The 17109-nt window shown below is 33.7% G+C and overlaps 2 pseudogenes; one reads left to right on the forward strand and one right to left on the reverse strand.

Annotated features, from left to right (window-relative positions):
* Positions 1-4392: 4392 nt before the first annotated feature.
* On the forward strand, positions 4393-7319 carry LOC120130061 (annotated as a pseudogene).
* A 294-nt stretch (positions 7320-7613) lies between these two features.
* Positions 7614-10496, reverse strand: LOC120130062 (annotated as a pseudogene).
* Between the last annotated feature and the right edge of the window lie 6613 nt (positions 10497-17109).

Here is a 17109-nt window from a genome sequence, read left to right on the forward strand (position 1 = left end):
ACATGATGTTATATACTTTATCACATACTTGACTAATACTCAATAGATTATGCTTTAACTCATTCACATATAAAACATTTTTAATTTGTATGGAAGAGGTATTACCTATAGTACCTATACCTTCAATGTGACCTTTTGAATTATCACCAAAAGTCACCTCTCCTTCATTTTTGTCGTTAAGCTCTATGAATCGACTCTTGTCTCCGGTCATATGTCTTGAGCATCCACTATCAAGGTACTATGAGTTTGAATTTGTTTCTCGTGCCTTGTAGCAATGCTCCTTTTCCTACAAACATAAATTAATTTTTTATTTTTGGTACCCAAATTCTTTTGGGTCCATATTCATTAGTTTCTAAAATCTTAGTCCCTTTGGGTATCCATTGGTGTAGGATATCCTTATCTTTAGTAGTAATGAGTTCTTTGGGAACCCATATACTTCTAATGATTTTTCCATTAGAGGTTCTTTGGGGACCTCTATGATTGTAGTTTTTAAAACTTTTTCTAACAAAGTTGGATTTTGAATTTTCTCCTTTTTCAAAACGTTTTGTTCCAACTTTATTAAAAGAAGCTTTAAAATTATCAATTTTCTTTTGATGATCATCATTTACTCTTGAAAGTAAGTTATGCAAATCAATATTTTTCTTTTCAAATTCATCTAATTTGATTTGCAATTCTTTGATCTTACTTTCAATATCATTGTTGGTCTTAGATATGAGATTATTTCCATTTTTCAATTTTGAAATATCATTTTTGTATTTTAAAAATAATTTCTCATAATCCGAAGTCAACTCAGTATATTCCTCTACTAACTCATCAAAAGAATAATCTTCAAAATCAGATGAGTTAGGGGTTACCTGAGAATTTTCCCCGATGGTCATCAAGCATAAGTTTGGTACTTCTTGTTCCTCTTCATGTATTGTTCATCATCGCTCCATGTAGCCACATGAGCCTTGTGTTTTTTCTTCGATTGACCCTTCTTCTTCAATTGTGGGCAATCGTATTTGACATGCCCTGACTTTTTGCATTCGTAGCAAATAATACGGTCTTTTTTCCTTCGGTTCATTCTTGAAGCCTTCATTTCGTTTGAATTTTCTTCCTCGGTTGGGCTTCATCAATTTTCTGAACCGCTTGGCAAATAATGCTATTTCTTCGTTATTGTCATCTTCATCTGAATCACTCTCATCTTTTATGGAATTGAGACCAACTCCTACGTTCTTCTTTTTCTCTTTCTCCTTCTTTGTCTTGTCAATCTTCTCGAGTCTACCTCATCTTGAAGTATCATTTCATGAGTGAGGAGAGAACCAATTAACTCATTGAGAGTTAAAGACTTTAAGTTTTTAGCTTCGATGATCGTCGTCTTCTTTGATTGCCAAGCTTTTGGAAGAGGGTAAACTAACTTCCTCACAAGTTTCTCGTTTGGAATGATCTTTCATATGATTTGAGACCATTGACAATCGTGGAAAATCTATTCATCATAGCTTTGATATCTTCATCCGATTTCATCCTGAAATTTTCATAGCTATGAGTTAGAAGACTACTTTTAGATTCTTTTACCTCGTTTGTGCCTTCATGAGTGACTTATAGTTTATCCCATGTTTCTTTGGTGGTTGTACAAGATGAAACTCTCTCGTATTCATCTGGTCCAATAGCACAAAATATAATATGGATAGCATTTGAGTTGAGCTGGAACATTCTTGTCTCTACTTCACTCTACAATCTTAAATGAGTAGAAGGTATGAAGTAATCGTCTTCTATGATATTCCATGCTCCCATGTCACTTGCTTGAATGAAGTATCTCATTCTATTCTTCCAATAAGCATTCTATTCTTCCAATAAGCATAATTAGCTCCATTGAAGAAATGAGGCTTGTTGATGGACATTGAATCAAGACCAAGGTCGAAGTTTGAAGTTGAGGCCATTGATGACTTGATTATCGATATAACTATTCTCGAATTGACTCAAAAGGCGATTAAACCTTCAAATGAGTGAGGCTCTAATACTAATTGTTGAGTTAATTTATCGACGAAATAGCCAAGAGGGGGTGAATTGGCAATAAAAATTTTGGTGGAAGTTTTTGCAGAAAATAGAAAATAATTGCACAGTGATTTAGAGTGGTTTGACTTTCTCAACCAAAATCTACGTCCACTACCTTAGCTATCCACACTAAGGATTTTTCACAAATTCACTAATTTGTTTTTCTTTTGAGGACAAAGAGTAACCTTACAAATCCCTCAAGAATTATACCTCAAATTCTTGAGAACACTATCTCCCAAAGAGAACAATACAAATTTTGCAAACTTACAGAAAAACCTCACAAGACAATGTGTTTGCACAATTCTAGAACAAGAAAAGAACACTCAAAGATGATTACAAATGAGCACAATATGTGTTCTTGAAAGCAATATGAATATTGAAGAAAAAATTGCTTGAAATACACAAACTTGATGTTTAATGTTTTCTCTCTTGTTTCTCAATGAATTCTTTTTTACCAATGGCTTCTGAACTTGTTTAAATACACCTTGAATCGATTCTAGCCATTGGGAATCATTTGGGTGATGTTAGAGCCGTTGTAGTGTGAAAATCCTCTTGAAAAGGCTATTGGGAGCGTGGGGTATCGGTACCTGCAGTGTAAAATTCAAATATTTCGACCGTTAAATGACTAGGGGTATCGATACCTCTAAAGGGGTATCGGTACCCATAGGTCATTTTGTTTTTCTCGGAGCCAAAAATTGCATAGGGGTATCGGTACCCTATGAGGGGTATCGGTACCCTTTGGGCAATCTGTTTTCTCGGAGCCAAAATTAGCATAGGGGTATCGGTATACCCTATGAGGGGTATCAGTACCTCCCTATTTAAAATTTATTTTTGGCTCGATTAAGGCTCGAAATACTTTGTAAAATTGTTTCAAAAATATTTTAAGATTAAAACACAATTTTACACTTAAGTAAGGATTGAAATTGACATTTGAAAAACTTGGAGTAATATTTTGATATTCGAATAATTTAGTCGAATATACTTTAAAAATGATTATAAAATCTTAAAATCCAATAACACTTAATTTGTTATATCGAAACATCAAAATATTTTCAACACTTTAAAAGGTGCCCGTAATTTAACAATGTTGGCAATATTTAAATATTTCGATACAAAAGCTCAATGAAGAAACTTCTGGTAGCAAAGTTAGGCTTTTAGCCTTACAAAACTTTTGTTATAAGATCTGATAGCTTAAAAAAATATTGTTTATGTTCATTTTATTGTATTCAACTGTAATAACTCAAATGTTATTCAAATTTTAGATCAAATGTTATTTACATTATCAATATCAGTTAAATTTATCATTTATATTATGTTTTATGTATGTTATAATTGTTAAATAATTCTTCTTTACATAAATTAAATTGTATAATTTACATTTATATTTTAGAGAATTAATCATGTTCAATACCAATAATCATTCATTATCAAATTAATTATCATTTCAATGCCAAAATTAATTTTATTAATCATGTTAAACACCAATATAAATTACATAATAAATGCTTACATTATTAATATTATTTTTTCTTTACATAAATTAAACTATATTAATTTATATTTAATCATTGTCCAATGCCAATAATTTTATTAATTATGTTTTATATAATTTACATTTAAATAATTGCATTAATTGTATTAAATAATTTTATATAATAAGTATATTTATTAATTTAATTATCATAATAAATATTTTATTATAACATTTAAAAATTAATTTTATTAATTTATTAATTATATCATAAACTCAAAAACTCACAATTTTATTAAAATCTTATAATTTCATCTATGGTAATATATAAGTCAGATAAATGTCAAGTGAAATAAATATTTTATCATGTCAATAACAAGTCGGATAATTTACAGGTCATGTTAAAAACATGTCAGGTTCATCACAAGTCAGGTTAAAAATAGGTAAGATAATACCAATTATTTACCAAGTCAATCTTGAGTTCGAGTTCATATCAGTCAATGCATGTCAAGTTTGAGTATCATTTTTTCGATTCAATTCGAGTTTATGTGGTTCACAGGTACAAATCTACAATTTTAAGATCCAACTCAAATTCAGATCAATATCAATTCTGATTCAAATCAATTTTAAATCGTTACAATATAATTAAAAATAATTTTAACTCTAGATTTCAATTAATTTAGTGGTGGGTCAATTTTTACGGCCATATGGGAGACGAACACAATTCACAGTTCAAATAGTGAGCAAATACAGGACCCCACGACCGACACTTTCGTTTCAATTTCCTCTCTCTTCCTTTTTATTTTCCCTCCTTTTTATTTTCCCTCCTTTTTATTTTCCAACACATTAATGTTACCTCCCTTAAATATGCTGCCATCTTCCAACTTTCTAATTCACTGCTTCTCCAAAACAAGGACGTCTATCGTTTTCTTTTTGTTGCTTCCAAAAATGGCGCTTCGCTTGGCGGTTGCATTGTTTTGTGCCGCCGCTTCTCTTTTCGCCATCGCTGGGGCCGAAGATCCCTACAGATTCTACAGCTGGAACATTACTTACGGTGATATTTATCCGCTCGGCGTTCGTCAAACGGTGAGGCCTTTCATTGTTAAACACAGTCGTTGTTTTAATAAGTTATAATACTGCTCTTTAATGTTTCCAGGGTCTTCTGATTAATGGCCAATTCCCGGGACCTGATATCCACTCGGTTACTAACGATAATCTCATCATCAACGTGTTTAACAACTTAAACGAGTCTTTTCTCCTTTCTTGGTAATTTTTTTACGCGGCCTTTATTTGTTTTTTTTTATTGTTTATCTCTTCACTGCTAATATTCTTGTGAGCTGCCTTTCTTGTTTTGTTTTCTACAAATGTGAAGATTCGGAAAACATCCATGTGCTTGATCTAATCGCAGGCAGATCTTTTCTTTAATAATGGAAACGATTCGTTATCAGCTTTTACAGTAAGCATGTGGCTAAATAAGTACTTCTGTGCTAGCTGTATTTAGAAAGCGACTTGTCCTTGATTGAAAAATACAATGTTTAACTTTTGAATTAATGATCGTTAGTTTACCTACTTAAGACTCCATTAATCATACATGGGCCAAAGTTAACGCTTTTTTTCTACAATTTTACAGGAATGGTATCCAACAAAGGAGGAATTCGTATGAAGACGGTGTATTTGGAACAACGTGCCCTATTCCACCAGGAAAGAACTTCACATACATTCTCCAGGTGAAGGATCAAATAGGGACTTTCTATTACTACCCATCACTGGGATTCCACAAGGCAGCCGGTGGTTTTGGAGGGATAAGGATCCTTAGCAGACCACGAATCCCAGTCCCCTTCCCGGACCCTGCTGGGGATTACACCGTGCTTATTGGAGATTGGTACAAGTCCAATCACACGGTAATCAATAATAATCTTCTTCATCGTTCCTTAATTAAAGTTTCTTGCTTTTTAGGTTGAGTTATTCATTACTGTCGCGGTGTACCAGAATTTAACATGGTGGGATCACCCAATGTGTTGGGTATTTGTAAATGTGTCGGCATCATAATGGGGTTGGTTTGGTTGGATAAACGAAGCAAGGGGGGATTTATTTGACTACTCAATGCTGTGGGCTATGGGCCTACGACTTTTGTGCCTTTTTACAGCTGCATTTTCCTCACTGCCATTTTGTTTGGGTCCAATTTTATTAAAAAAATGGCCTTACGTTTGGCTAATTAATATGGGATCTGCAGGTTTTGCAAGCTCATCTGGATAGTGGTAAGAAGCTACCTTTCCCTGATGGAATCCTTATCAATGGCCGTGGACCTGGTGGTGCCTCTTTGAATGTTGAACAAGGTAAACTCTTATTGTATTAGAGAAGCTTAAAGATAATCAAGCATATAATGGATGTTGAATTGCGTTTGCAGGCAAAACCTACAGGCTCAGGATATCGAATGTTGGACTGCAGAATTCTCTCAATTTCCGCATCCAAAACCACAGGTTGACGTTGGTGGAAGTGGAGGGAACTCACACTTTGCAAACTTCCTACTCTTCTATCGATCTTCACTTGGGCCAATCATGCTCCGTTTTATTCACGGCCGATCAGCCTGCTCAAGACTATTACATTATCGTCAATACTCGCTTCACAGACCCGGTTCTTACCACGACCGGAATCCTTCGTTACAGCAATTCAGCTGGCCCCGTCTCCGGTCCTCCCCTGGTGGACCTACCATCCAAATTGACTGGTCTTTGAACCAAGCACGCTCTATGAGGACTAACCTTACAGCAAGCGGACCGAGGCCTAACCCTCAGGGCTCGTACCACTATGGTCTCATCAACACGACCAGGACCATTAGGCTTGCCAACTCCGCGGGACAAGTTAATGGGAAGCAAAGATATGCGGTTAACAGTGTTTCCTTTGTTCAACCAGACACACCTCTGAAACTGGCCGACTATTTCAAAATCGGAGGAGTTTTCCGACCCGGAAGCATATCGGATAATCCTTATGGCGGAGGGATATACACTGACATTTCAGTTCTGAATGCCGATTATAGGGCTTTCGTTGAGATCGTATTTCAGAATGATGAAGACATCGTGCAGAGCTGGCATCTCAATGGCTACTCTTTCTTTGTTGTTGGGTAAGCACATCAATTTTTCACCAAAAAACAAACGCATGCCTGAAATCGTGCTGATATATATGTTGGTTTGAAAATCATATTGAAATGCCAGTATGGACGGAGGGCAATGGACATCAGCTAGTCGGAACGGATACAACCTCCGAGATGCAGTTTCACGTTGTACCACTCAGGTTACAAAATCATCCATCTTCTTTGTATATGTCCTTAAACCCACTTTTCGTACCAAATACTTGATATATATGTATATCCGTTGAATGCATTCAGGTGTATCCTAAATCATGGACAGCCATATATGTGGCACTAGACAACGTAGGGATGTGGAACTTGAGGTCCGAGTATTGGGCAAGACAGTACCTTGGGCAACAGCTTTACTTGCGTGTATACACAGACTCGGCATCTCTCAGGGATGAATTCCCTATCCCCAAGAATGCTCTCCTCTGCGGTAGGGCGGTAGGACGAAGCACCCGACCCCTGTAAGGAACCACAAAGCCAAGAAGTTTGGGTGGTCCATTGATGAAGATGATTGAGAAGACTAGAGTTTTGCCTCTAATCGTAATATATATTTTATATAGTATAGTTCATTGTGTTGTGCTTATGCTTAGCATGTATTATTAGGACTTCATAATTAATGGACCTCAGCTCAAGGTCGCATTCTTTCTTTAAATCAGATCTATACTCCCTTTGTATTATTCAAGTTTCCAACCATGAATGATTGCTACTATCTTATTATTATCGTAATACTAGTTTCCCTATAGTGTGTGTTAGCGCGTGCACGTGTCGAAGGTTCAAACTTCGGCAGAAGATTATAATCTTGAAAAGCAAAAATTATAATAAGATAATGCCAATTACTATAAATAGCTAGTAAGATCCCATACAAACACAATTAAGCTGCTTGCATTTATTACATTACATTCTCAAATGCCAACAGCCTATAATGTCCAGTAAGTTTCAAAGTTTCAACTTTTATTTTTAAAAAATTATGAGGTTTGCAGTTTGAAGTAGTAGTTAAACGTATATAAAGCTCATTTATAGCGAAGCTGCTAATCGATGGAGTTGAACATAGCCTGCCAGCACCGCTCGATTCCTTTCTTTCACCTTTACCTGATATATGACCCTGCAGATGCACCAGCATCAGACCTACATTCATTTGAATAGTAACAGAAAAAGATATGGAACGAAAAAAGTTACTTCAAGTCTTCGAGCCACATCTCAGTTATCAGTGCTTCACTGGGATACACGTGTAAAAGGAATCGTGCAAAGATGCTTTTGATCATGTCTGGATCTCCCCTGCAAATACATTTGATGACAGCTCGTGCTGCAAACCCAAGAGTGCACAGTCCATGCAAAATTGGCCTTGAGAATCTATGAACATGGAATACCGAAGCATAAATCAACATAGAAGCTTCAGGGTGCAGCAAATGAGCTCGACACAAGTAAAGGAATACCAAATTTTTGCATTCAATGCAACCCAACAAAAGAATAAGCATAATTAGCATTTGGTAACAGCATTGTAGTTAAGTAGCAAGCTAACCCTGCTGCCTTCCCAACCATGGGATCTGAATGGAGAGGATTGTAGTCACCAGATAATCTATACAATAATGCCTGCCAAAGAAAAATAAAAGTTCAAAACTTCTGGAGAAACAGTGCAGGTCCTTGAAGCAGAGGTTGATGTAAGATCAAACTAGTCCATAGACTGTAAATTATATATACAAAAAAGAGATTATAATTTGAGAACTTGTCATATTATTTTGAAAGCAAGATAAAAGCTCTTAGGGATTAAATTATAATATTGAGATGGTTGGGAACAATCCTCAAATACCACAAACGGCTGAGGTTTTGGGATTTCATATGAGTCTGATTGACCGGATAGTTCGAGTATGTAAAGTGCCTAGATGGATCTGAGAAGCCACCAGCACCCCGTAGGAAAAGACTTGTCCTGGGGAATCATTTATCCATTGATAAACTGCAGCGTGCAATTGTTAGATCAGACAGTGGAGTAAGAGAACTTACCGATTCATGCTTAATAGTTCACCGGACTCTTTCTCATAACTTCTAGTTTCAAGCTCAAGCACTGAGGCTTTACCTAATATTTCAAGGGAAGGAGAAAGGCCATCAAGACTATCCTTTCGAACAAACTTGCAGATATCACTTCTCTTTCTATTTCATTTTATACAAGCAACCAATGACCGATTTCTCTGTGCTTATTATCCTCAGTAGTTCACTTTTTAAAACGGTGACATTGATAAAAGCAAAAGCCCGCGAGAGCAACAGATTTATAATGCCATAAAACAAGTTGATCTTTACATTAGTTCAGCTCAGGCAACGAGTACAAACCTTTATCATGCAATCCTGCTAAAGTTACTTTGTTGTGTATCTGCAAAAAGAAGTTAATAATAACAATAATCAACTCTAGACCTCTGGTGTTACACAGCAATTTCAAAACAAATTTCACAGGAATATTACTTTTACACCAAATGTTTTAGAAAGTATGCAGCATAAAATACATGTGTCGGGTATTCTTTTAAATGAATTGAGATGAAGTTCTCAACCTAGGATAGTTGAATACAAGTGTTCTGAGAAACGTAATTTCGAAATGAAACCAAATACATAAAATTCTGAGTTAACCACACATTCAATCATATTATAAACGACATAGAAGTTTACAGTATTAAAAACTTACAGTGCCATTTGCAGGAAAGGGCTTGTTTATTTCTATGTATTGTTGTCCATGCAACAGAAGACGTTTATCAAACCTGTTAAGAACAAAAAATAGTAGAAAAGTCGAGGAGTTTATATTTTGAAGCTCTAAATATATTGTTAAAATCCTTTAATCAATAAGAGAGAAAATGATTGACATGATTAAGTTTGACAAAGACTAGAGCAAGTATATGATACGGGCTGCAACTTACCATAAGCTAGGCACAGCACTAAGTTGTGCATTAACTTCAAGTGAAAATAAAGTAGAAAATGTTGGCAAAACCTGAGAAGCAGGAATTAGGAAAGGTATTATATTAGATATTTTATTTGTATTGTTTATTGTTAATTTGATTTCACCCCCTAGAATTTTATAAATTCGTCCTCCTCTAAAATTTTAGAAATTCATCCTCCCCTAAAATTTTAGAAATTCATTGCCTAACATAAAATATTGCTTCCATCCCTGGCGCCAATGGCATGTTACAAGCAGATTAAGACAACTCCACTTCCTCCCAAACGATGAACAACAAAAGGGTTTCATTTTTTACTCAATTCTGGGCAGATTAGGCATCACATTTGCAGTTCAAATTAGTTTTAAGAATCCAAATACAATTCCAATTCACCCTTAATATAACAAGTTAAGCTTGACCACAATAAGAAACAGAACACTTTGTCAAGTAAGAATTATGGTGGGAAAATCATCTTTATTCATTAGCTGTAACAAAAAACCAAATGATAGATAACCTTGATAAACTGCTGTCCGTTTTCATGGTAAACGTATTTAAGTTCATCGGTATCAACGGCGTCCCGACCACATGCTCCGACACCCAATGTATAGAGAGCTACATCTCTGCGTACAAGGAAACATGTCATATACATCAGATGAAAAGAAGGTACTATATAATTATGTTTTGGGGATGAGCAAAGCAGTACCTCTCGGTATAAGTGAATGTTTTCTGCAAAATAAAAGTAGGGTAAAAGTCAGATAACATAAATAAATGGCAAAACATGAAGTTTGGAACTTGGAATTCCATTGAAGAAGAAGAGATACCTCGCTGAATTTATGAGCAAGAACGAGCTCGGGATTGCAAGCAGAATTATCGGCCATGGGAGCTTCTCAAAGATGATTATCTAATATCTAGCAGATTAGATTACACGCTGCTAAGGTGATGATGATCCGGGGGTCAATTGTATATATAAACTAGTGGATAAATTTGGACAGCAGCTGTTTAGTTGATCAAGTAAATTGCATAAATAATTAACTATTGGATAAATTGCACCAACAGTCGCTAATGTTTGGTTATGTTATCTTTTTTACTATTAAAATAACATTATATTACGAATCACTAATATTATCTATCACTCATGGGGTTTTGCAGTACGTAGAAAACATGTGCAGCAATTAGTTTAAAGCTAATTTAAAGAAATTATAAGAATCTATAATATCTTTATTTGTAACTGAAATATTATATTCAAGTGATTTTAGAATTTATAACTGAAAAAATTTATATAATTTATAATAATATTTGTTACAACCGAAATAAATAAGACATGTAGTAAAGCTCATGATTGTTTTTCCCACCGCTAAAGCTAGTTGCCCAGAAATCATAAGATCTAAGCCTATAGATACTCTAGTGAAAAAATTCTACATTAAACATCGTACGCCAAAACACTCTACTAAAGTAATATATTGAAACACACCATTAAAGAAATTGTCTTCTTAAGAAGTAAATATTAAAATGATAAAAGATCACTCCATGGTTAATTCATTGTAAGAATTTAATTTTAAAGATAATCTATACATATAACCACTTAACTATTATCTCTTTACACCTTGACCACTACTTTTTTCAATTTTTAATGAGATCATTTAACTATTTAAATGAAGTCAATCAAGTCACTCGTCGTTATATTTAATGAAAGTACTGACATGACAGATAATAAAATTGTTATAATTACATATTTAATTCTTAATATTTATTCATTCTATCAATTTACTCTTAATTTAATAAATTAATCATTCTATCAAGATGTGACAAGTGTTAACACATGTTCATGACACATGTCATTAGTGATATATAACCATCTGATTTGAAAGATTTATTTATTTAATTTAATTAATTAATTAAATTTTTATCTAACCAGACAGTAACACGTGTCATCTTTGATTGGATAGAAAATAGCTAGAGGTGAAATGCGCTTATAGGGATTTAAATCCTGGATTCCCTTAAGTGATGAACAATCTCCTAATCGTTGAACAAAATGTCTCATTTTATTAGTTCTTTATACCAACGACTGTCTATTTCATAACATTATTAACAATGACAAAGAAATAAAACTTTCAAATAATATTTAACTTTAAATAATTTTACATTGGTGAACAAAACAAAATAAATTTAATATTTTTATAATTTTAAATTAAATTTATTATTTTTATATTTTCAAACAAAATTTATGAAAGAAGTCAATTAACATAGAAATAAACATATTTTATATTTTTACACAAAATATTTTTATTGTTTTAACAATTGTTTTAGTTATCTTATGCTTTCTATTATAGTTTCTTTTTGGTGTGTTTATTATGTTCTTTTTAATTTTTTTAATGCCTAATTGTATTAATTTAATATTAGAACTTCTTTTTAGTTATTTTTCTCATTAATTTTTTAAATCATTCTTTTCTGTATTTATCTTGTGCTCATATAAAATATTAAATTTATTTTGTTTTAAAATATAAAAATATTTTTATTTTTATATTACTAGATTTCTTCCATATTTTTTTTAAAAATATAAAATATTGTAAACTTATTTTGTTTTGTTTTAAAATATAAAAGTATTTAAATTTAAATATCATTTGAATGTTTTTTCTTTATTTTATATCATTAAATTTATTATTAAATAAATAGACGTTGGTGCATTTGACCAACTAAATGAGGCATGTGTTGACACATGTCATATTCTGATTGAAATGTTAATTTATTGAATTAAATTTAAATTAGACCAAATTGATAGGATGTATAATTATACTAATTTTATTAGTACTTCTATTAAATAATAACAAGTAATTTGATTGAATATAATTAAATAGTTAGGTGGTCTGATTGATAAAATTAAAAGATCGGTGATCAAAGTGAAAAGAAAAAATATTTAAATGATTAAAGTGAAAATGCTGCAGTTTGTATTGCTGGTTTTTAAATAAAAGAAACTTGATAATTTAATTATATTATAATTATAATTAAATTCTTAAAATGAATCAATCATGGAATGATCTTTGAATTTTTTAATACTTATTTAATGATGTGTTTCAATGTGTCATATTAATAATGTGTTCCGATATACGATATTCACTGTAAACCTATTCCTCCACAATGATATTCAATTATTTTATCATTTATCGATTATACACATAATTTTAGCAAGCCAAAACTATCGTATAGTAATTCAAAACAGATTATTACGAAAATTTTTACGATAATGATCTAAAAAAATTGCTTGAATAATAGTAATCAAAATTATTTACTCGAATAATATAATTGTTATAGGATCACTTGAAGACGTCATGTAGTCCCTATGACTCAATTGTTTCGAGACGCAGACGCAGCACTTACAATGCGTCTCCCACACACACTTGAGCTTTTTCTCAAATTTGCAATGCGCCTTCCGCACCCAATGTTTTTTTTTTTCTCAAAATTTAATTGTTATTTACATTGCAAATTAGAAAAGGACGGGAGAGTATCATTGTATATCCATTCAACTTTCAATTGATATTTAAATTAGTTTTTAAATGGATGCATGGCAGGAGAGTAAGTAAAAGACGAAATGCAAGTGCTAGGTCCTACATGAGTCGCAAGTAATGCAATACGATTCGCATTGTAACTATAGTATTTATATCATCCGAACAAATAATCTGAAAACAACATTATTTTTTTAAAAAAAAATCAACAACATTATCTAAAAAAGCTAACCAAATAATCTTTTAAATGAAATATTTTAAAAATATAAAAATGATAAAATAATTGGATAAGGGAGTATGCTTTAATACGTAACTGGCATGGTGTAAGTGGTGGCAATCATGCATGAGGCCATTCACATAATATATTACTTAGTTTGATAGTAATCTAATAACAACTTTATTCAAAATGAGTATATCTGCACACAATACACAGAACCAGGCAAAGCTATCTCAATGAAAGAAAAAGCTAAGTTTCAAGTCATCATTTGGGTGTGTTATGGAAACTCTGACAAAATCTTCTTATCTATGTCCTTTGGATTTTGATGATAATTACGCTAGGGTTTACTGGGATATTTTTATATAAATTCATGGATCTTTACCGACTCCGATGCATACAAACAAAAGATGGTAAAACCCTAGATATTGCTCAACTGTAAAACAAAAACAGAAGAAAGCATTCAAATATTAAAAGGAAAAGACGAGAAAATTAATCTGTAAAAGAGGGGGGAAAGCACCAAACAGATAAAATGGCATACAAAAGGATCAGAGGATCATCACTGGAAAAATAGCATACAAAAGAGTAAAACTTAACAATTATAGAAATGGATGAAGATATATAATCATAGTCTCTGCATGGTGAGTTGAGTGGATCCTTTTCCAAGGGAAGAAATGCATGACAAGGGTTTTACAAAGAGAAGCCAACACAGCCCAGTTGGCAGTATGCCCACCTCCATGAAAGATCATAGAAGGAACAAAAAAAAGGCTTGTTCTATGATGCGAGGTGGACAGAATGCGAATGAACTCTGTAAGAAGCCCTTTGCGAAATCCCCATGAAAGTAAAAGAAAACACCGGTGAGGAGGAAAAGAGAATAGAAGCAGGAGATCTGAGTTAGGGTTGATAAGTTCTCCTATTTAAAGAGGAGAAGGGGGACGTTTCAGATTGAAAAAGATTACGAGTAATAATCAGATTGGATGATTAAGGAGGAGAGTCAGAGTCATAAAATATTTAGAAGGATCATCATCATGGTTATTCTCTAGCTTCCGTCGTTACTGGTGAAAAAACCCCACCCCCTCCCTTCAGTGTTTTCTGACGAAACACAGCCTCGTTATACATCAAAAGCACTCTCTCTCTCTGTATATGAAACTGGAGTAAAAGGTTGCTTAAGAGACTTCTTGGTTACTGTCTCACCAAATACTGACAAAACTCGACCAGCTTCGTTTTGGAGGGAAAACTGGGACGTTGACGGAGAGAGAATAGAACTGGTTAAGCATAATAATTAACGGTTTCAATGACCTTACTATAATGTATTTTTTTATAGTTGTATTCATTTTATTGAGTTGTGTAGGTGATGTTATACAACAGTAACGACAAACATAAATGATCATAAATTAAAAAGAAAAAAATATTAAGATTTATGAGAAATTTTAACGAATAAAATTATAGATAATGAATGAGAATTTTTCACTATATAAAAAAAGATTACGAGAGAATTACGACGGCAAAACTTTCGAGATAATGTTCTGAAAGAAATTAATTCACGAGCTAATGCACTCCCAAAATTAATTGCTCAAATAGGGTGAAATCCACAATGTTGGCCGTAGGTCGCCATGCCTTCCGGGCGACCTTGTAGGTCGCCATGCACTCCGGGCGACCTACCCTTGCTCAAACAGAGAGAATGAACATGTTGCATGGCACATGCACGTCCCAACACATAGGTCGCCATGGCCTCCGGGCGACATTTTTGTAAGTCGCCATGCACTCCGGGCGACCTACCCTCGCTCGGTTGCCCTCGGATTCCCTCGCATAGCTCGCTCGGTTGCCCTCGGATGCCCTCGCATAGCTTGTTCGGATGGCCTCGGTCGGATGGCCTCGGATGGCCTCGGATGCTTTCGGATGGCCTCGAATGCCCAGCGTGTTGGGACGTGCATGGCACATGCAATCTCTTGTAGCTCGTCGGGAAGACATGGCGACCTAGTAGGTCGCCCGGAAGGCATGGCGACCTACGGCCAACACTGTGAATTTCATCTTATTTGAGCAATTAATCTTGGGAGTGCTTTATCTCGTGAATTCATTTTTTCCAGAACATTATCTCGAAAGTTTTGCCGAATTACGACTATATAAGATCTTAGGGTAAATAAATTCACCTTTAATCATTAATTTGTAATATATATTTATAGGGATAGGAACTTAAATTGAAAGAAAACTTGCATTAACTTTTTTTATTCAAACCGAATTTCATACTCTTTATCAACATCGACTATAAAACTCTATGATTATTGTATGTAGATACATGCCTCACTCTTCATTTAAGTTTTCACATTTAACTGCTCAAAGCTTGAAATTATAAATGGCCACAATATCAAGCAAGGCTTGAACTAAATTGTGCTTAATAATATCATTAGGAACCTTTACTAGGTTTTATGTATTATTCTTATGAAGAGATTTCATCTCTTCTTATATAGCAATCACTCTCTTGTTTGAATCTTCACAACTCATTATTTTAGAATAAGGAGATATTCTTAATTTGCATCTATATATTCAGTCATATTTAAGTCATAAGAAATTAGATATACCTTTTTTATTGTTTAATTTCTCTTCTTGAAATTAAATATTATGATGCTGACTGTGGTGAAGAAAGTTCTATTCTGACATGCATCCATGGTTATTGGCTGTAACAAAGCAAAGCTAAGCCCTCCAATCCCACTTTTGATGCATGCGGACAACCTCTTAATTCTCATGCAATTATCATACTTTCTCATGCACCTCCTCATCATTCTTCTTCTTCTTCTTTTTTCCTGGTGAACATGTTGCTGTAATACTTTTTGTTTATATGGTTAGCAAGTACCTTTACATTATATAATACAAATATGCAGTATATGTAGGCAAATGTTGGTTGTCTCATCTTCTGACATCTGGTAGCAGGCTTATCCACAAATGGAGCCGAGTTCTAATTGGAAAACATTGGGTAAAGCTAAATAAGGCGATGATTGCAATTGGGTAGGTAAAAAGAAAAGAAAGGGTAATTGAAAATGGTAAATGAAAAGAGGTTCTTGAGATTGCCAACATGGATAAAGAAATTGCAGATGTTAAGAGATTTTGATGCAGTGTATGTTACGTGAGAGAGAGTGATTTGTCGTGAATATGGGACAATGGGTATTTTAGGTGGGCAATCCCATAAAATATTGCAGAAAGATCACGTCATGTTGTGTTAGATCGAGAAGCAAATGTGGTGGGGAAGAAGATTTTTCTTTGTATTTAGTTTCAAAACACGAACCATATACATGTTTATATCGTTTTATGATTGATGCTATAAGTGTCTCTTTCCAGCTCAACCATAATGCGACTCGGACTCATTGGTTGAATAATTCGGATCGAATATTATAAAGATTCATTATGAGAGGACACTTCCAACCTGATTTTCTTTGTTCACAACATCAGAATTTGAACCTTACCGTGCTTAAAGACTTAGCCTCTCATCTTACTAGACAACTGGTTATTAATAGGATTTCTTATCATTTGCAGCAACTAGATAGATCATTATCAATCAGCGGCATTTTCTATTGCCTGCTGTTTTCTCAAGCCTATATAATTCCTCCATTGATTTCATAATCTAATGTCTCATTGATTGTATAATCAATTTTCAACCTCACTACTGCAAAAATATATGGAGCTCCTTCAAGTCACTTGTCTGGCAATTGTTTATAACTGCTCTTATAGGTTCTTTAAGCTGATATAAAGGCCAAAAAAAATAGAAGAGAATGAATGAAGTAAAAAGACTTCCAAGTTCTAAATTGAGTGTATGAATAGATATGTGTCAACACCAGGAACAAAATGTAAGACTA

The sequence above is a fragment of the Hibiscus syriacus genome, unplaced genomic scaffold (assembly GCF_006381635.1).
Source record: "Hibiscus syriacus cultivar Baekdansim isolate YM2019G1 unplaced genomic scaffold, ASM638163v2 tig00110505_pilon, whole genome shotgun sequence".
Taxonomy (NCBI): Eukaryota; Viridiplantae; Streptophyta; class Magnoliopsida; order Malvales; family Malvaceae; genus Hibiscus; species Hibiscus syriacus.